The sequence below is a fragment of the Thermobia domestica genome, chromosome 13 (assembly GCF_964235325.1).
Source record: "Thermobia domestica chromosome 13, izTheDome1.hap1.1, whole genome shotgun sequence".
In the NCBI taxonomy this organism is placed as follows: Eukaryota; Metazoa; Arthropoda; class Insecta; order Zygentoma; family Lepismatidae; genus Thermobia; species Thermobia domestica.
The window spans coordinates 173,542,953-173,566,006 of NC_137466.1; the positions used below are offsets into that span (position 1 = coordinate 173,542,953).

The 23,054-nt window shown below is 37.2% G+C and overlaps 1 protein-coding gene across 3 annotated transcripts in view; it reads left to right on the forward strand.

Annotated features, from left to right (window-relative positions):
* Positions 1 to 18,584: 18,584 nt before the first annotated feature.
* The window catches only part of aPKC (protein kinase C iota type), an 850,264-nt gene continuing 845,794 nt past the window's right edge, over positions 18,585 to 23,054 (forward strand). For all 3 annotated transcript variants that reach the window (XM_081736917.1, XM_081736916.1, XM_081736919.1), the window contains exon 1: positions 18,585 to 18,718. The gene's annotated coding sequence lies outside the window, so the exon portion shown is untranslated. The remainder of the gene's footprint in view (positions 18,719 to 23,054) is intronic.

Sequence of the window (23,054 nt, forward strand, 5' to 3'; positions counted from 1 at the left end):
TCCTAAAATTTTCACGGTAGGCTTGCAAATGAACTATAATATGGTTGGATTGGGCCCCCCTAACTTCAGCCGCCCCCTACATATTTGGGCCGGCTACGGGCCTGTTTCGAAGCCAAAATAAAACATTGAACTGCTGAACAAGACTGTACTATTCATAAAAATAAATACATGTTACGTTTCGATCTCCTAACCAACATCTTCATTAGGCGTATACTAAATCAGTATACAATGCCACAATACTAATACAATTGCGACAAAAACCTACCTGCTCCCTGATTGGTGAGAACAAATTGCCAATCAGCGACGCCCGTTGAAGACAGCCTAAGCCAATCATAGATGCGCAAATCTATGACGACTCGACCAATAAGAGAACATCTCAAAATAACAAGAAAAACATCATGAAGCAGCAATGTTTTTCTTGTTATTTTGAGATGTTCTCTTATTGGTTCTCTTATTCTCAAGCGATCCTCTGTCATTGTTCAACGCAATCAAGTTTTTACTCTTCAAGATAGGCCTACAAAATGAGCGCAGAATCAGGGGTGGATCCAAGTGGGAGCGATCGGGGCGATGCTCCCCCAGAAGAGAAAACTTTCTTATTTTATATATAAATAAAAACCCATCAAAAAGTTTGGAGCTCTTGAAAGTAGCTTTAAGTAGCAGTATTACAACAAACCGTTTCCCCCCAAGAAGTCCGTCCTGAATCCGCCCCTGCGCTCAATGGTACTCGTAGTAGATGGTTGGGACACAGAAGAGCAAGTTTTGTTTATGTGGAAAATATTCTCGCGTATTTCTCCAGAAACAAGTTCCTCTATTTTCGACTCTTTATTATCTTTCTTTTCTATCTTTTCCTTCCAAAATAACATATAGATAGGTAGACAGAAGTAACAGAAATACCGTGGTTGTTAGGCAAACTCTTATACCGATATCTTTAACATAGCAGAAGGGTGAAATAACACAATAAGGGGGAAATTGTGATTGGAAAACTTTTCCTTCAGTGATTATATGAACATATCCAACTAAGAATTATTACTGCTCTTTTGCAAAGCTCCTCGTTACTTTACGATGCTGGGTGATTGGAACGATGTTATGTTGTAATAATTCTTGACATTTGGAGTTTAATCCGAATGTTATGCGCTACAGTATTGACTGAAGGCAGCATTTATGCTGCATCACGTTCACAATTCTTTTTTATGTCTTTCTATACAGTGTAACATGTTCAACTGTCTTGATTGCAAAGCGTTTGCAAGGTGTTCTAGCAAGGTCGAATAATTTGCTATTAACGGGACGCCAGTGTTGGGTAAGTTACTTGTAAAAATGTAACGCGCTACAAGTTACTTTACTTTCTCTTAAAATGTAACGCGTTACTTGCAACAAAAAGTAACTGTTACTTTACTTCGAAAGTAACGCGTTACTAATGCGTACTTTTAGGTCAGTAACTTTAAAAATGTGAAAAAAATTGACTTCAATTTTTCGTACTACTATTACTACTACTACTACTACTACTATTATTATTATTATTATTATTATTATTATTATTATTATTATTATTATTATTATTATTATTATTATTATTATTATTATTATTATTATTATTATTATTGCACTTTTGAATCGCTTTATGTAAATGCAAGGACAAATTTTTACTTGATATATGAACATTTTAATATAATGTAACATTGATAAAATGCCATACTGCGTTACTCGTAGGGATGGACACGAGCGAGGTCGAATTGAAACTCGATTCGACTAGAAACAGACATCTTTGAGCTCGAGCCGAGAACTAGGCTCGAAAAGTTTCCTCCAACTCGACTCGAATTGGGGTCGCGTTTCGAGTCGAGTCGAGCCAAATCCTGTGTGTAGTTTTGAGTACATTCTTCATATGTATTACATAGACAGTATAATTATTATCAATGACACTACTACTACTACAATTTATATTATTATTATTATTATTATTAATTATAACAACATTGTATATAAACATGAAAGATAGGCAGTTTGTATTTGAATACTGAAAAAGTACTTGATTGCCAACCTCGGTAATCGTGAAGTCTAGGAGTCAAGGACATTGTTCACTAGCTTCTGAATTTAGGTTGAGGGTCTAGGTTGAGTATTCGGGCTCGAGCCAAACACTGTTAAGGGCAATGGCCAAATATCTTCAAAACTGCTCGGCCCGGGTTTAGAATTGTCAACGACTCGAGCAGCTCGGCTCACAGCTGATTCACTATCGACCCGAACTGAGAAGTGAGCCGAGCCAACAGCTCACCCAACCGACTCGGCTAGAGCCCTCGGCTAAGTTGAGGCGAACCGAACAGATGGCTCATCCCTACCAAGCCAGCTCGAGCCGATGGTTCACCCCAAGTGAGCCGGCTCGAGCCATCTTCTCAGTTGAGTCGAGCCGAGCTGAACTTGTTATAAAAATCTATTGTGGTCTCGCTATCGAGATGAGACGAGATGCAAGCAGTGTCCCCTCTCGTGAGCAACACTAAAAGTATTCCATATTATTGTTTAGCTTACATTTCTCATGGCTTTCGTTTTCCAATGTAATCAGGCCATGATTTCAAGATGAATTAAAACGAACGAGCCATTTATCAAACTCGACTGGACTCGAAACTCGACGCGAAAAAACTGAATCGGCTCGGAACTCGACTCGAGAATATTACCTTTGAGTCAAGTCGAGTTTTAGCTTGACTCGTGCTCATCCCTACGCGTTAGAAAAATTGGTTGCTTATTATTATTCTGCTAAACTAATTATATAATAATAACAATGTTGTTATGTAAAATTAAAAATACACAATATAGAGAAACATTACACTACAACTAATAAAATGAGAACACATGAACAACAGGGGTGAATGAAAACTTGCCAGTAACTCTAAAATCGATACCGGTACATGCTTTTTAAAGCTAGTTTCAAACTCTATAATCAACGGGACTCTAGGATAAGCAAACTGATCTGAAAGAACTCCAATATTACATACCATCAGCAAACAATTTTCTAGTAATAAAGTAGGCCTGCTCATCAGAACAGATTTTTCATATTAACCCCTTACTGGAATCGTTAATTATGGTACCCTAGTTGTTGATAAATATTTTTCGCCGGGGTACTTCAGACACTTTAGTTTGAAATTCTATCCACCATCATCCTCAGTTCTTAAGAAAAAAGTATTCTTACAAATATTCGAACAGTAAAATATTTTCGTCCTCCATCTTTATAAAAACAACACAAATCAAAGTACCGGTATCATTGCACTCCTAGTTCACTCACTGAATGTATTGATTTGGAGTTGTCAAAATCTACGACAAAATCTTCCAGATGCTTGCAATCAGTACACGTGATTTCCCTAAGGCTGTCCTCATCTTTCAAAAACAGCAAGTGGCACTACGAACTTATCTGTTTCTCTGTGTGTCTGTGACTGTCGGTCACTGACATACGTAGTTCATTCTCGATTGTTTCATTTTGAGAAATTCACTTAGAGGGAAGAAACATTTGTTTCCGAATATATATATATATATATATATATATATATATATATATATATATATATATATATATATATATATATATATATATATATATATATATATATATATATTGTAGTTACTTATCCAAAATGTAACACGAAAAAAGTAACGCAAACTAGGTACGTTACTTAAAAATTTGTAACGCGTTACCGTTACAGTTAATTTGGAAAAAATTAACGCGTTACTAGGAAACGTTACTTAAAAAGTAACGCGTTACAAGTAACGCGTTACTTGCGTTACGTTACTTCCCAAGACTGCGGGACGCAAAAAATGAATTTAGGCTTTGTTGCGGCAGAATGAAGCTGGAAAGCAATTCTAGTAGCTGATAGAAAAGGAGAAAAGACGCTAAATGCGTATCCTCAACAAGGCAAACGCTCCTGTTTGCCAGTCGTTTGCAACACAGTGCAGCGTGGTTATTATTTTTTAAAGCTGTTGTTAAAAACACTTCCAAATTATAGGAAATCAGTTCGAAACCATGCATTTTTTTCTTGATTAATATCAAAGTATGATAATTGCCATTTCTTTTTGATTAGGAGAGTGCAAATGCATCCCCTTGGATACGCCCTTATCTGGCTAATGCCTGATTGTATGATTGAGGATTACGGTTTGATTTTCAGCTTGAGATCTAAGTCAAATAGAGCAATTCAAGCAAATAGACCAATCTTATACATGTGATTAGTGTCAGTGTTCATAGTAGAAAATAGTGAAAACGGTAGTTTTCAGATAAACGTCATCTGTAAAGTAGATAAATGTGATTATTCAAATTAGCGTCTCTTTCAGCAACAAGGTTATGTCAGGGGTAAAAGTGAGGAGAACAAGGGGGACTCCGTTCCTCCACTTCCAGAAAATATGGTGTCCCTTCACTTCATAAGAATTGTAATGGGCAAAGATAGGCACGGGGATGGCGTTACGTCATCCGTCCCCCTATCTTTTCAGATCCACGTTTACACCTAGATTGTGTGATATGTGGACTTACGAATAGACGCTTCCACCGCTAATCAAAGAGGGGAGGCATCTACTCTTAATAGATAAATGGATTTGACCAAAACTGTACATTTCCTTCTGAATACCCACATCAAGAAATTGTGTAATATTTATTACTCTGGGATTTCATTGTACTCAAAACTGAAGTGTCATTGACATTTTAGTGCATGCTCCTTATGAAAGTAAAATTTCATAGGAACAACTTTAATTATACCTTCTCCGCTGATCTAGTGGTTAGCGCTTGCGCTAGGCGCACATGATCTAGTCAATTCTGGATTACAGAGCATTAAAATTTGAACGGATCACGGTCCACGTCTCATATAGTCTCGCTGCTTAGAAAGAACGTTGAACAGCAACAATAAAATCTTTAGTTGAGCACGTTACAATGAAAAGTGGCACCGCACTTCAACTATCCTGGCTGAGAAGTCAGTCAGTCAGTCATTGTCGTGGCTGTTGTTGAGTGGTGAAGTGACGGGTTTGAGCCCTTGCTTTCCATGTTTGTTGCGGCGTGGCTTGTTTGTGAGTGGCGTAACTGTTCTTCGGGGCCGCAACTGTCGCTGGCTCCGTGCGGGTCATCTGGGATGTTTAGGGGCGAGGCATCTTGGTTCTTTGAATCAATAGGTTCGCTTTTATTCCTCGGGTTGGAGCACTGAGATTCATAAGATCGGATTCCAACATTAAACGATAGATTCATGTCATTGGCGAAAACAACTGAACGAAGTAGCATTTTTTTTCTGATACGTAAGGAACATATGGCTCATATGCATTTAGAGATTCAAAGATCTTATACATTTTAGACTTTCCAAATATGCCTACTAGACAATCAGTATTGGAAGCAGAAGCCATTCCTACATGGAGTACACGAAACATTTTATTTCCGCTCTTTTATGTCTCTTTAAGCGAAACTTTTCTAAATCCTAAATTCTCTAGGAGGAGAGTTTATTCGCTGCATTGCCATAGTATGTACCGTGGTTTCTTTTTTTCGTCTACTCTGCAAACACCGTTCAACGCAATGGCAAAACTTACCAAGTGCTTGTCTGAAGTTCACGAACTTAGAAATGTCGTCTTGCACGGAAATGAACCAACCTGTGAGCCACATTTTTACCGGTTTGCATTAATGAAATACAATGCAAAATTTGCATTTTAATTTGCGAAAATCGGCGAAGGAATTATAATTGATTTTTTGCATGTTTTGCACTTTGTTACGCTGCAGAATTCTTGCGAACGCTGGTATGGTATGGACTCTGTGTGCGTTTTTTCTTTCTTTTACCAAATAAAATTGTGTACTTTTGGTTCACTGAATTTTATGATCAGAGGTCTTATTCCATATCATCTATGAGCCTTGAATAGTCCCAAAACTATCTCTATGCAATTATGCGTTAAAGGCATTCGATTACCAAGTTATCGCCACTCAAGTGGATGAGCAATATCGCCACATGACATAGTTACGCACAATAAAAATCTAAAACAGAAAAATGGAACATTTTATGAATATTAGAGATTTTCTTTAGCAAAACAGGAGTATTTACGTCAGGGGTGTACCCAGCATTTTTTTTGTTTGTTTTTTTAATTGGGACGTACCAAATGCAACCAAAAGTCTTGTTTTAGGATGTGAAAGCATTAATAACTCACCATACATATAGTCTACATCAGGGATGGCCAACTACGGACCCGCGGGCCGCATGTGGCCTGCGAGGTCTTGTCGTGCGGCCTTGAGAAGATAAATGTCAGCATTTTTATATATTTTGTTGGGTACGTAAAAAATTTTTAAATAGTTAAATGTAACAACTTAAACTAATTCACAAAGTGGATGTATGCTTTGGGTGCGGACACCGAAAATAAATTTGAGGTTGATTAATTACGTTAGTGTTTCATTTCATTCATTTGGGTCCGTTAGGTACCTAAAGTTTAAGTGTAGACCTACCACTTCTGTTTACGCTGCAGCGTGAGAAATGAGTGGATTTGAATATTTTTACATGTCAGTACAATTGAGGGCAGATATATGTTTTTATTTGCGATTTATAATCTTTTCTTCCACTTTTTGCGTATGTTTCCATGTTTGAAAAATTAACCAAGATATTTTCATCCAACCTTAAGAGTATATGGATATTTTTCGAGCAAAACAGGGAGGGATCTCGTCTTTGAGAATCTGGCAACTCAGTCTGTATTGACTGGTGCATTATATCAACATACTTCAGCATTGCAAAGTATTTCCTCAAGAATTACACTATTTTTAGTTATCTTTTGAGTCAGTGCCACTTCAATATGAGTAAGGAAATGTCGGTGTATTATAGTCTGTGTTTTGATTTTTGATGTTTTAATAGAATGTCATGCAAGGATGTTATAAAATAGACGCGTTTTATCGCGCGCTATCCTAGCCAGCTGTTTTACGCGCAATCCTAGTCAGTTGTTTTAAGTTGGTCACAAAATCTATATCATTTAGTACAAGGGAAACAAAACGAGCCTTATATCATGGAGTACAAGGGCAACAAAACGAGCCCTGCGGGGCTTCTAACCCGTTCCTACTACTACTACTACTTATCTGAACAAAAGTAAGTAAATCACATTTTTGAGTATTATTTTCGTATTATTTTAATTTAAAAAGTGTTATAAAAATGTAAAAAAAATGTTTAAAAAACTTTCCATGGGCCGGGTTTGAACTCACGCCAAAAGAGATCTTCGTTACTAGCATATAGCGCTAGCCCACTCAGCCACGAGGACCGACAACAATATTCGTCTGAATTCTGCTATTTGACTGCAACGTGGCAAGACATAGATAACGCCAACCAATCAGAAGTGTGTTTTCCGTTCCTACTTCCGGGAGCATTACTCTCCTGAGCTAGTCCTTGATTGGCTACTCTCGTTTTCACCATTGTCTGATTGGCTATTTTCGTTCCCGCCATGATTGTTGGCTCAAAACATTGCGATGCTATTGGGAAGAGTGGGCAGAGTAGGAGTGGCAAAACTACGACGTTTGGCTTCAAGATTTTGTTGTAAGGGCAGATCCTCTATTTTATAAGATCCTTGGTGTCATGAGTATATATTATAAACGTAAAGTGTTATATGAAGTTGCGGCCCTCGCCACATAGAAATCTCTATGGTGCGGCCCCTTAGTTTAAACATGTTAGCCATCACTGGTCTACATCATATCTCACACATTATTATTATTATTATTATTATTATTATTATTATTATTATTATTATTATTATTATTATTATTATTATTATTATTATTATTATTATTATTTAGGTTCTATTTAGCCGAATTGTCGGCGTGCGTGACATCAGTGTGCATTGATTCTGGTATTGATTCAAGATCATGTTGCAATTATAGACCTATCTGAATTAAGAGGTATCGATCTCTGATCTAGAATATCAGAAATAATTGCGCCTAGGAAACTATACGCTGTTCATACAGTTGAAAAAAATGAAATCTTTGAGTTTTACGTCCCACGGTTATGCCGGTTAGGCTAAAGGAGACGGTGATTATGAGAAATGAATGAAATGGTGGAATGAAGAAAGTGGGAGGAAACGGGAGAACCCCGAGAAAACCCACGCACATGGTGTTTGTCCACCACAAAGTTCACTTGGCGGGAGCAGGGTTTGAACCCGGGACCCCATGCACCAGAGGTGAACGCTCTACCACTGAGCCACCGCGGCCCCTGTTCATACAGTTGAATGTCAGCCATCTGGTTGGCCATGGTTTTTCATGGGTTGTAGCGCCAGGAAGTTTAATTTAGTTCTTCTTAGTAAATTTTATCAATATTTTAATACAATGTAACTAAAGGAAACTGAAAAGAATGTGACTCCTTTCTTATCTCTTTGTCCTGCAATTTGCTTCACCTCGGTGTACTGAAAGAATATACTAAACTTCGTGTTGCAAGAGCCCATGAAGTATTCTGACCGACTAGTAGTCCACATTTCAGAATGTGAAGTCATATAATGCTTGGTGTATATGTATGTAGAAGCGTAACTTTCGTTATGATAATTATTAGCACTCAACCCGACATGTCTCTAGCAATGCCACTTACCAGTATTTGCACTAATTATTGCATTTGGAAAGTACACAATTATTATAATGTGACATAATTTAGAATTTTTCTTTTCACATATAAAAGAGTAAAAGTGACTTACTCATCATCATAAAGGCTGTATTACTACACCTAGAAACATAAAAGTTGGACAGAAAACTCCTTTTGCCATAACAACTAAGAATATGAAAGGATATTTTAAAAATATGAAGGTAAGTCAAAAGTATCTGCAATCAATCCTTATTATTTATTATCACAAGAGTACAATGTTTTATTCATATCATTTTTCAACATAACCATTCTGCTTTTCAATGCACCTGGTCTACCTTGCACGAACTTTCTGATACCCTCTGAAGAAAATGTTTTTGGTTATGCAGCAAGCTGCTAATGCACTGCTTCCTTCACCTGTTGATAGGAGCTAAATCGTCAATCTTTAATTGGAACAAACAGATAGTAATCCGACTGGGCGGGATTGGGATTGTATACAGGATGCTCCAACTCCTTGAAACGCAGCATCTGAAGAATGAGCGGTGTATGCGTGGTATGTGGACGTGCATTGTCATGCAACACAAGAACGCCTTCCGACAATCGACTTTTGCGTTTATTACCAAATGCAGGCTTCTACTTGCTTACCAGCATATCATTGTACCTTTTACTGTTTATTGTTGATCCATTTTCCAAGTAATGTTCCCGGATTGGCCATTATGAGTTTCAAAACACTGTGAGCATCACTTTCCTTTGCAGAAGTTTGACATTTGAATTTCTTCTTGACAAAAGCCAAGATGCTTCCATTTCATGCTCTGGCGTTTGCTCTCTTATTCAAAGTGATGACTCCAAGTTTCATCTCCAGAGATGATTCGCCAGAGAAACGCTTCACCTTCGTTAGCATGAAGGTCCAGTAGATGCTGACAGATTCTCACACGGTTTTACTTGTGTTCTTCATCGAGTATTTTTCGGAACTTATCTGGCACAGACTTTATGAAAGTTGAGTCTGTTGTGTATAATGTAATATGCAGAATCATGACTCATCTGTTAATCAGAATCAAGGCACGGCCTCATTCAATAATGTCATCGGTTGTTGCTATAGCTGGATACCTTGCTCTTTCCTCATCCTTCACGCTCGCCGACCCCTTTTGAACTGTTCAGCCCACTGGTAAACACTTCGCTGTGGAAACACATCGTTCCCGTATTGTGCTGAAAGTCTTTTATGAATTTCGGTTTCGGGTACAACTTCAGACTACATAAAAGTGGATGACAAAACACTGTTCTTCTTTGGTGTATACATAGAGTTGCGCGGCCATCTTTACTTCGCAACAACGCAAAGCGGACTGATGTGATAACGCTTGAACCAATCTGAGGCAAAGCCAACAACGTCACCTAGCCTCTGGTGAGCACACAATGCCGTAAAGCCAATCTGAAAACAAATAAGAAAAATATTGCAGTTACTTGTTGACTTACCCACGTATTTGTTTTGTTTGGGAATGAAATCGCTGTTATAAAACTAAAAATCAAGGAGGAAAAAACAATAACACGACACTAAAAAATAAGTAATATCTTAATGTTTTTTAAATAGACAATTGCGTCATCTGTGTTGTTGTTCTGCAATACCATCTCACAATGCACACAAGAGTACAGCCGAGTAATTCGGTGAGCTTGCAAAGTCAGGTGACAATGGGTCTGCTATTTTAAAACTTGACCAAGAAGCATTCAAAAGAGTGTAATTGGTCATAGTGAAATTATTACACGAGATTTCTTCTCGTTGATGCGATATTGGAAAATATAATTGGGAAGTTATTTTACAATTTCAGAACTAAAAGTTATGATGCTTTTGAGTATCACTTATAAATTCAATTCTATCTTCCTTGAAAAAAAAAGTGGAGATGCGCCTGCACCCGCTAACGACCCCCTGGGATGGGCAAAGATAGTTCATCGACATAAAATTTCACTTTTTAAATCAGTTTATTAGCATACAATTTATTTTAAAAAGCGTGTGTTTTTCAAATCCAGGGGACAAACAATTACTTCCTGTCTTCCTCAAATGACGCCCCTGAGCGGAACCTGTCGTTAAGAGTTTTCTTCTGACTGTTGTTCCCATTTGCCCATGAATTTTGTAGGCTATCATCATCTTGGACTGTCCCTTGTGACACCATACTTCCATGATACGTGCCAGTTTCATCACGCTCGTACCATTACGATCTTCAAAAATTTATCCTCTTATAAAATGAGAGAAGTCACCCATTTTGCACTACATCTTCTGTTCAGTTCGCTGCACATTATCGTTCTTCTGCTTTTCACTTTAAAACGGAGTTTGCCCCAACGTACCACAATCACCAACTCAGATGTTTCGGTCACCGCGTGACCGTTGACAACCCAGACATCTCACGTGTTTCCATTAAATTGATAAGTATAAATGAACAATGAGCACTTTTTTTCACAAGATACTTCCATTAATACCTCTCATCTCATGAGTATTGTACAAGAAAGATCATTAGAAATCTCCACCTCTTCTTCCCAGATCACACTCACTCTCAATTTAAGCATACCGACAACATTTTCCTTCTTGAAACACACGTTACCAGCAACTTAATGATGTAAACAGAGGCAAAAGGTTTTTTTCCACGGATAAAAATCAACAAACTTATGTGGCATATTGTCAGGTGATGTAGGGTCTATAAACGATACATTCAGCAGTGCCATTAACACCATTGGCAAGAATTTTGTGCCACGATCTAATTCAGGCTACTTGTTCTTCTATCAGGACGTTTATACTTAAACAAATTATAGGATCTCCTCCACGAGCTTTACTCACGGATTGACGATTTCCATTGTCTTCTCATGCCTTCTGCACCGTTAAATGACAGAGGAAACGCACAACCTCTTCTTGTTCCAGAGTGTACTTCAACAACCTATATACAAGAACATTACTATCCAAGAACTGAATCTGGTGTTCGGTTAGCTTTAGACGGAAGCATTTATCGTAGCATTTCTCGTAGCAAAATTCGTATCATCGATATCCTACCGTGTAAAGTAGCAAATGCTATAGAATTTCCCATGCCATGGCATATCCTATGGCATTTCTTGTCGATAGAACCTGCTCTATTTCGTAATATTTTCCCCAGCATTTCTGGTCCGATTGCAGCGCCGTGGTGTGTTAAAAAGAAGCGAAAGATTTTGTGCCAAATATCCATGCTCTTTGTTTTGTGTGGGAAATTGAATTGTAGTAAAGAAACATGACTTGGAGTAGGGATGCTCTTTGTCCACATACTTCTTTGTGATTTTCGTTTTTTAATATGACCGGCGAGAACTGTTGTTACAATTACTATAGCTTTAGCTACCTCACGCTTAATTTCGGAGCCATAATTGTGCTCTTCTCCAGTGATTTGTTTGCTACGTCACGACAGATGCTTATCAAAATGCTACCGTTTAAAAGCACCATATACTTTTGATGCCATAGAATATTATATGAAATTTTTGGTAGCACATTTGCTACAAGAAATGCTACGATAAATGCTTCCGTCTAAAACTAGCCTAACACTCTCGACGAGCAGAGATCAGATCAGATATCAAGACCTGCGTAATTTATCCCCATGTTTTCTATCTATTTACCCGAATACTTTTCTTTCTTACACGAATGCTTACAAACAGCATACCGAGCATGAACCTATAGTTGGAGCAGAAATATATACCCCTGCGGTCAACTACGCAGAGACTTAGAAATCTCCCCCTATACATCAATTTATCTGGCAGAGACCTGGATAATTCGCACAAAACTGAGAGTAACCCTTTAACGGAAACTACCTATATGGTTGGCACTTGCAGTGATAGTCTTAGTGCTCTACAAGGAATATGTAGCAACGCATGGACGTCTACAAATACATGACTACACAATAATATTTGCCAATAGCTTCGAATTCTAGACAACAATATCAAGTTGTTATGTTAATTCATACGCCACCCCACTGCGACATCTCAAGAAACAAAGTTAGTAATATCTTTAGTGTATATGCAATTCAACACAGCACAACCACTGTTGTCAGTCTTCCAGCATTTGCCTTCTCCGAGTTGTTGCTACCGAAACGGCAAACCCAATGGCGCATCTACTAACAACTACTATCAGCACTTGGGATTTGTTACTGGCAAATAAGACCTCTTCCCACCGGGAAAAAAAGGGAGGCTCCACACAATTGGACAAGAAAATACCATTGCTTATATTTTACTCTCCGTCTTCATGTTTCTCACTTCCATCCAGTAATAAAAACAACAGTGTCACTTCCGTTTGTGTTATTGCTGAGAAGAAGGTTCTATCGACCACCGGACCATTCGGTGTTCTTTGACATCTATTTATCGTCCGATACTCAGCACTTACGCATTCTGTTTATCATACTAATCCCGCAAAACCTTCTTACTCGCCAACAGCAACAACAACAAAAAACATTTCGCTCTTTATCATCTGTTACAATATTACATAGCAAAAAAACTATGATTTATAATATGGTCAAAGTGTACAATAGTGGAGCGTCTCTTTACCATAGCAGAATGTGTTATATGCTACAGGGGCGGATTAAGGCTTTTGGGTCCCTGGAGCCGACTGTTTTAAGGGGGCCCTACGTTACGAATAAGTACAGCGCATAAATTTTGGATTTTGATAGCTTTGGAAAAACCTCCTAGATTTACTCTAACGGTAAGTAACGGCAGAGATATTTCAAAGGAATTGTCACCACAAGCTAATAATTTGGTTTGTAATAGAGACCCAAAATAGCTCACTCAGTCACAAAATAAGTATCGTGAAGACGTTGGTGGAAGAAGACTTAACATAGCGATACCGCGAGCGTAGCGAGAGAGAGAGAAAAAATAGAATGAGTTTGAAGCCTATAATATAATAAGTTGATAGCTATATTTTAGTATTACAGTGAGGGACTTCTGGAGGCTCCCTAAGCCTGGGCTCTATTGGCTCTGCCTTTAATCAGCTCCTGGTAATATAGGGCCTTATGCAGAATCGTTTTGACACATGATTAGTGCCCTGCTAAAGAGTTCGATTAACATATGTTTCCTGTAGTAGTCAGGCCTTTAATATGACACTAATCATAACAAAACGACTCTATATAAAGCGGATAGTGTCTCCATGATAGTTAGTATTCCGCTTGACTATTGCGAAGTGACTGCTTCTATTGTGAGTTATCACCTTGTTTCCGGATCCATCTTGGAAGATACTTCTTTAAATGTATTAATCCCATTTTACCATTAGAGTACTCATTGGAACTCTTCCTGGAACATCAAAACTATAAGAGAGAGAGCGCGAATCTTTCGGGCGCCGGGGACCTATCTCCATGGTTGCTATATTACGTCTGGTATTTCCGGTATTTAATATACGTGCTTTGCTATATTACGTATACATTTTCGTGAGCCAGAGGGGCCCGGGCCCCACCCCACCCTCCCCTTCTGGCGCCCATGCCTGCTATCGTTAGTAGGTACGCGTGGCAGTTATTCAGTGACACTCTTCAAGTCCACATCGTGTTTCCCTGGTGCAGTGTGGAGGAAGGGGTCAAGTGAGACTTTCTTCACTAGATACTATACTTCCATCTCTCTTCCTTGTTCATTTACTCGTTCATACAATCCCTTCTTTCTTTACACTTTTCACCTTTCTTTCAACATGTATATATGTGTCTGTGCGTCACGTTCCCCAATTTTTAGCCTTGTCCATTTGGGTCCTTAGCCGTTTTTCACAGTCTTAATTTCTCTGCCGATTTTGAACTTTTCCTGATTTTGACATTTTCTTTTCCTGATTGTGATCTTTACTTTTGAACAATTTGGTTTTAATTTCAAGAATCCCCCTTATGAGGTACACATAAAGCCAATTTATACATCGTCATAGTTTCCCATCAAATATTGTATCAAACTTTTCTTTGATGGTAATTTGGTCAAGTAAGTGGCTAGAACTTTCGCAACCATTATAAACGATCGAATTTAAAGATCAATATCCTTGCCCAGTTCCTTATATTTCTTGATTCAATTGTTAGATTACTTAAACGTATGTGTGTAGTTTTATGGAGGCACCTACTGGTGTAAGTATAATGAATAAGGTTGTAGAAATGAATGGAATGACTACTCACAGTTATACTTCTATCTCCTTTCCCTCCTTTATTGCTATTCCCAAATACTTCTTATTTAACTATCTGCGAAGATATTACACATGCTTTAACCTATGTAATTTTATGCAACATCAAGTGTTTTTCGCACTATCCTCATTTACACTAACTCGTGGGTCCCCTATTGTGTTCCTGCTCTGAATCGGTTAAATGTTATCCTCACTTTTAATGGCCACTTAACGTAAGTTGCTTTTTCTGCAGTCTTTTTTCTAATAGTATTACGAGGGTCACTACGAAAGTTTTGAGATACCCATTGTTGTGGCATAGTATCTGAATTCCAACAATTGCGTTCGGTAGTGGTATCCAGAGCGAAGAAAGTTTCAACTCGCCTCGCTTATCGGTGTGGCCGTATCGCCTTCACTTGTTTGTTGATGTGAGCAGTATTCGGCTTTCTAGAATGGAGCTCGAAAGGGAACATTTTCGGGCAATGATCCTTTACGATTTCAAAAGTGGTTTGAACGAGACACAAAGCCGACCGTTTGCAGGGTGCATTTGGGGACCTTGCTCCTTCCCGTGCTACAATTTTTCGGTGGTTTGGTGAATTCAGAAGAAGCCGGACATCGCTTAAAGATAAAGAGAGAGCTGGACGTCCGGCAACGGCTGTGTCAGATGAAAACATGCCGCTGTGGAACAAATGATTCGAGAAAACCCTCGAACAACTTTCAAGGACATTGAATCTACAGTGAACATTGGATCGCCAGCAGTAACAAAAATTCTTCATGATCATCTTCGGCTCAGGAAGGTTTCATCTCGTTGGGTGTCTCACACTTTGACTGAACAGCAGAAGCGCATGCGTGTGGAATGGTGTGAAGAAATGCTTGCAAGATTTGATGGAGGCAATTCTCGACGCGTCTCTGACATTGTTACTGGTGAGGAGACTTGCATCTATCAATTTGACCCTGAAAATAAACGCCAGTCTACAGTTTGGATCTTTCCAGACGAAATCCACCCACGAAAGTTAGCGACCGCGAAGTGTGGGGAAGATGGTCGCAACTTTCGTCTCCAAATCTGGCCATGTTGCAACTGTTCCACTTGAAGAACAAAGGACTGTTACTGCTTAGGGGTACACAACTGTTTGCCTAACAAAAGTGTTCCAGAAGCTTCGGGAACGGCGTCCAAGAACTGGATTGCGTAGGATCGTGTTTCATCATGACAACATGTCCGCACGCATGGCCAACAACACAATTCAGTTTTAAAACCTACGGAGGTCAAACTTATGACTCATCCGCCGTATAGATCTGACCTGGCCCCGTGTGAATTTTTTTCTGTTCCCCAGGATCAAAGATCGCATGCGTGGGAAGAGATTTTGCAGCCCTGAGGAAGCTGTAATGGCTTACGAGAATGAACTTTCAACACTTGAAAAAAAGACTGGCAACACTGCTTCGAAAAGTGGTTTTTCGTGGATACAAAAGTTTGTACAGTGCAATGGTGAATACTTTGAGAAAATGTAAGTGTTAAATTGATTTTAAGTATGTAAGTTATTACACATCTCAAAACTTTCGTAGTGACCCTCGTATTCCGATGCGTATTTATACCGTGAAGAAAGTCCTCGTAAAGTGAATCTGCACACATGAATGCAATTCCCATCCTAAGAAACGATTTTTAAGACACTACGAATGAATTTGGTGAAGAAATAATTACGTAAAATAAGATAACACATAATCATTCCAGACACATCATATGCATCATATCGTCAATCTGTACCCAATTATCTGAAAATGCGCTAAAATAATAACATAATAGAACGTCTTAAAAACTCATTTAAATCAAGAAAAGCGAAAGATTTTTTTTTTCAAATTTCACGGAATATTCTTAATCTACACCAATTTTGGGAGGTCACCTGCGGTACTTAGCCCTAATATTCTTCAATTTTATAGTTATACAAAACAGATTACTGCTATAAGAATGCCATCTGCTTTCCGTGTCTACATTATACAGTATAACCTCGTTAACATGAACTCACTTAAGCCGAATACTCGGTTACGACGAACAAAATTTCGGTCCCGGCATCGCTGTACGTTATCTTATAGAAGTTTTATCGGGTAGCACGAATTACGAACTAATTTTTAGTCCCTTCAGTCAGTAAAGGTCCCTTGAGTCAGTAACAGGAATTTTCAATCCTTTGTTCTTTTTCCAGATCATTTTTCTTACTTTAGATTTCACTCCAGACCAGTTTTTGTCATACAGTATTTATACAGACGAAAATTGCCTTGTAAATAAGAGAAAAACCAGAAACAGGTATCTCTTCTCTCTTATGAGGTGTTGATTCTGTCCTCCGTCAAGCGCTGAACATGCAGGTGCTTGGCAGACGAGCTGCTGGTGACAGCTCGAGACAAAACGTCTTCTCTCCCCTGTAACTCCAAACTGGTGACAGCAGTCATAAATACTTTTCCGTTACTAGCGGTACCCAACCTGCTAGCGGAGTTGTCAATTTTATAACGACCTGGTTTTTCTGCGTGCAAACTTTTTTTTTTTTTTAATCTTCGAAGATAGGATAATAAACTTACTGTAGTGTTTTCACTTTCCAGAGGATGGTACCGAGACCGAAACTAGTCTCGATCTCGATCTTGACTCGAATTTGAAACCGAGCCGTGCTTTTCGAAATCGAGATGAGACCGAAACTCTGGGGATGGTATCAAGACGGAGAATAGTCTTAATCTCCGTCTCGAATTTGGAACCGAGACGTGATTTTCGAAATCGAGACGAGACCAATCAGCCTCGTCTCGATACTATCTGTAGTGTTTTCTATGACACATAATATACTGTAGTGGTATGTATAGTCTGTATACTGTAGTGCGTATGTATGGATAAAATGTATTCGAATAATAAAATTTAGGTCTCCGGTTAACTCGAATTTTTTTTAAGACGAACTCCTGATTTTTCAGTCCCTTGGAATTCGTGTTAACGACGGTTTACTGAACTCAATTTTGGTGACATCGCAAAGCGATTTTCGTTTGTTTTCTTTGATACAATGTTGGATAGAAATAGAACATATTGTATAGAAGAAGGATCTTATAAAATACAGGATCTACCCTTACAAGAAAATCTTGAAGCCATACGTTCACAGTTTCGCCCACTGCCCACTCCGCCCAATAGGATCGCAATGTTTTGAGCAACAATCATGGCAGAGACGGAAGTAGCCAATCAGACGATGGCAGAAACGAGAGTTGCCAATTGTTTCGGTTGAGCCGATGCTCGGTTGCTTTTTGGCTTTACCGATTTAATAGGATGAAGATACATATGGGCAGATCCTCTATTTATAACATCCTTGGTATAAAACAGTTGTATCAAATATTGTAACCAATCCAAAAGTTGCATACAACTTGGTATAGTACACGTTCAAATAACATTTGGATGAAATATTTGATACAATATGATGGAATATTTGATCGTCTATATTATGCTTAAGACAATTTTTACATTTATAGTTTACATTAATTATGTCAGATAAACATTATAACCGTTAAAGGTTTTGGATGAATTCGAGCTCACCTGACATCAGAGTTCGGTGGTTTGTTTCGTACTACTTTTTCGTTTAATACAGATGCTGTTTTTTTTTTTTTTTTTTTTTTTTTGCTTTTGTGTTGGATTTAATCTTTATTGTGTGTGGACATCCTTGGCGCCGTTACTGTTATTTTTTCAATAGATTTACTCTATCCCAACATCGTTTAACATGGTGAATTAGGGTTTATTCCCGCGAAATTTTGGTTACGGCTCTTGTCGTAACCACGTTTTTCAGTGCAAGCTCTTTGCTTGTTTAATATAATTTATCCATTAAAAAAAAAAAAAAAAACAATATCTAGTGCAACAGTCGGCTTAGCTACTAAGGCTGCGACTTTCCTTTAATAATTCATAATTTTTTTGTAACGCTAGACTGTCGTGTTTTGTTTTCTGTGCTGCCACCTGCCAACTCAAGTAAGGCAAAGTTTCAGGAGTGGTTTCACACTGTCACAAAATTGTTTTGGATTCGGGAGGAGAAGCATTGAAGATTATTTTGATACTATTTTCTGATAAATAAAAGAAAACATGCACGTAAGTTTATATTGATAGTGATACGTCATATTATATTTTGATTAATTTATTTTAATCTTGTGACTTAACAACAACATTGTGTGAAACTTACGCCCAACTTATTCCATAGTTTTCTAATGAGTCAGTCGTATAGAAGTGTATTTTTCTTTTTTGTAAATGAAAACTCTATGCTTTACTACTAATTGTGCTGGCAATACTAGTGCGTTGTAGAGCATAATGAACTCTCAAATACATTTCATCAAACATTGAATTGCAAGTATTATTTTAATGTATTTTTGAATATTGCCCGGTACAAAAAATTAGTACATTAGTGAACCTTTTAAAGGTAAACAAACATTGGCTGCAGAATTTACTATTTATGTAGTAGTTACGAATGGAGTGTGATGTCAAACACAATTCCAAGTGTTCTAGCCATAGTACGAATAGGAAAGTGTATGGATATACACTCAATTCATATGATGAATAGGATGAAACATTTGCAAAATGAAAGAAAATTAATCATGTTTTGTGACAACGGCTATTAAATCCTAGTCTGGTTATGATAGACATTTTTTCGTCGTTAGTTTGTATATCATTCCTTTTAACACTAATTGTCAGCTTATTGCGAAAATAGGTTAGAAGAGTTTCATTAGTTTATATTGTTGTAAAAGAAATTATATATGCCTTTGTGCTGAATAGTAGAGCCAGTATTTTCAAGCTTTCAAAGGACTTCACTGTTGTGCGTATAAATTTTGCGTTCGGAAATATTCCATAAATACTACAAGTAAAAGCCACAAACTAACCTGTGCTAGATGGCGACCAAAAACAACGAGTGCTATATAACCGAGTCAGGGCAGGAGCGTAGCAGGGGACTCGAACGTGAGCGAGGGCTGCGCCCATAGGAAATGGGTGCGTCAGCGACGGTAGGTATGCGCTGAAACGAGAACGCCATAAGCATTACGTTTCGTTAGGTTAGTTCCTTTCTAAACACATTCCCTGAGATTGCTTGTCTTTACGGTTTCTACAATTCTGACACTGCCTTCAGGAAACTATGGAGAACTGACTCATTTACGGTAGTGCTTGAACAAGAACTCCTATAAATAACCTTTTATGTGTTTTTTTTATACCATTAAGGGGGTAGACTACTAAATGTTTTTGAATAAAGCTATAATTTTTGTCTTTTGCCCGTTTTTCGTAAGTAGAAAGAGGTAATAAAATGTAACTTATCACAGTAATAGATAATGTAATTCTACACCCGAAAATACGAATCGGAAAAATTTTCAGTGTTGCCATCCATAGAAATTACAGTATGACCAGAATTTGAATTACTCAAAAATTTATGTAAAGTCAGCGATTAGAAAAATGAACTCAACGGTAATTGATGACTTATCATGCTGTCTATGTTCCTTGTTTACTACTTTTTAAATAATGTTTCTATTTATTTTGTAATTACTTATTTATTTTGTAATAATTTATATAAGGTTTGTAAAATAAATAGAAATATTATTTAAAAAGTAGTAAACAAGGGACATAGACAGCATGATAAGTCATCAATTATCGTTGAGTTCCTTTTTCTAATCGCTGCCTTTACCTAGATTTTTGAGTCATTCAAATTCTGGTCACACTGTAATTTCTTCCGATTCGTATTTTCGAGTGTAGAATAACATTATTTATTATTGTTTTAAGTTACATTTTATTACCTCTTTCCACTTACGAAAAACGGGCAAAAGAAAAAATATTAGTTTTTCAAAAATATTTAGTAGTCTGCATCCTTAATACCATGTTAAAGTTTGAATATATAACTGTTCCCCTACTTATTCTGGATGCTTTGTAACATTTGCCACTGTTTCTGTTCAATTTCAATAATCCTTGCCGCTTCGCAAAAGGTAATAACTTCTTCACCAACATACATTTTACAAAACTCGTAGTTGAAATGTCACATCCTTCACATACAGCTGCTATCTTTGAGTATGGGGAACTGAATTCCTCTTTATGCTTTAATGTCTGACGTCAGCATACCACCCCTCAAAATACTACCAACAAGACGCAGCCTTTCAAAATACCACACTAAACTTGTTTAGTTAGTATGAATTTCATGAAAAGTAACCTTTTCACCATTTCCTTTCTGTAAATTTTGCGCATTTTTCATATTTCTGGATCTACTGTTCGGTAATTAAGCCCCTTATAAATTGGAAAACTGAAATATATGTATATATATATATATATATATATATATATATATATATATATATATATATATATATATATATATAGAGAGAGAGAGAGAGAGATTGCTATATTTCTGTTAGATTAGACTGATTGGAATTTTTTGTTGACAAGGAAAAAATATTCTATTGTAATTTTGTTATGGTAATAAGCAGGGCCCGGATCTTGTTGACCTAAAGAATTTTAAAAAGTGACCTATAAAATGACACTAAAATTCCTGTAAAATGACCCTAAAAATCACAAAAATTGACCTTAAAACTTACGTTTTCTCAAACTTTTATTTCATTAAACATTGACATTTTTTAATATCCATTGGATTTTTAGTTAACATTTCTCACTCATATTCAAAAAGTTTTGTTTCAGTTAGTTGCAGTCCATTGATCACTTATGTCCATTGATCAGTTCATTGTACGGCATTGTAAGTATTGAAAGCGTCAGTTCACTCTCGAGTTGAATCTAGGAAGCACTCTTAAACAATAAAACTTAGCAAGTTTAGACTACATGAAAATAATAGATAAAAACACGTTTAAAGCCCTTGTACGCCTTTTAATGCATTTTTAGTTATTCACGTGATCACATTCTTTGTGGTCAATAACCCAAAAACTATCTGTTTGGCCACCTACCAACCCCCGCCTTTCGTTAACCAGCTACAGTTTAGTTTTCATTAGCTTGTTAAGAATGCAGTTTTTCCGCTCCAATAGTCAGGAAGAAGAAAAGAAATTATTCAACTTGTAATTTCCACATCCGTAAACTGTGTACATTTAAAGATTTCCTTATGTAGAAAAAAATAATAAAAAGACCATAAGTGACCTAAAAGTTACCTTAAAATATTAAAAAATCACCTGAAATTTCAAAACAGCAAAAAGAGACCAAAAGTTGATCCTAAAAAACTATATTTTTAGAACCTAGAGTTGATGGATAACATTTTTACTTGAACTTGCCTTCTCCTATGCGTAACAGAAGAAAGTTGACTTGTCAACAAGATCCGGGCCCTGGTAATAAGTCTACTACAGTAGTGGCGTTAGTACCGAAATCTTATCATCTGTATGTTGGTGTGGGTTGAGGTACTACAAATTTTATCCGAATATCGTGTAAAATTAGGACTTTAGTAAGGATTCAGTTATTGTCTTTGTTAACTTTTCAATAATACTTCATGTCTATACAACAGGGCTGTTAAAATTTTATTCAGCCCAGAAATACCCAGTTTATCCCCACCCCGAAAAAAAACAAACTCCGATTGATATGGTAACTTTAATATGACTATAACTGTTTCCTTCAGTCGTATTTCGAGGTATAAATCTAGTTTCAAAATTAGCTTAAAATATATATTTATGAAGAGATCATCTCCAGAACAGAATATAATTAAGAAGAAGAAGAAGAAAAAAACGATTAGGTATCATGCGTACGGAATTTTGTTCATGCTCGATCAAATCCCCTGAACGGTATTTCAGAAAATAGTTGATATTTGCATATTTCATACATCTAACAGGGCTTCCACAGACCTTGAGAATGACGGAATGCCAGGGAGTTTGATTTTTATTAGGGAAATTATTGAAAGAGTCCTTTAATGTCAGAGAAACTAAACAGTCGTTCTCGATAATGAAGGCAACCTTGAAATAATAAGGTTATGTGGGATTTAGAGATCATTCAGTACAACAATGTACGAGACACTTTAAGGTGTGTTATGCCATGATTTGTGGTTAGGTTTTTGACTGTCAAATCAGCTGAGCTACAGCATCTTGAATTTCTTAATGTAGATTTGACTTCTCTGACCTTCTGAAATGCGATCTATACGTCTTTTTAACAGACGTAGGCGAAGTCCTCAATTCTACCTGGTATATATATTATAATGTTGCGGTTATGTTCATACATAACTCTTCAACACGGATGTACCGATTTTAATGGTTTTTGTTTGAAAAAGTGTCCTCCGATTGTTCTACATAAATTTCATGATCTAACTATGGTCTTCCGAGCTATACCATCAAACTTCTCATTGCTGACAGTAAATATGTGGATGATTACTCCTAATTTCGACATACGTGTACCAATTTTCTTGGTTTACTTTTTGTTTGAAACAATATCTTCTAGTAGCGGTTTCATATAAATTCCATTATCATCTGATGGTAGTCGT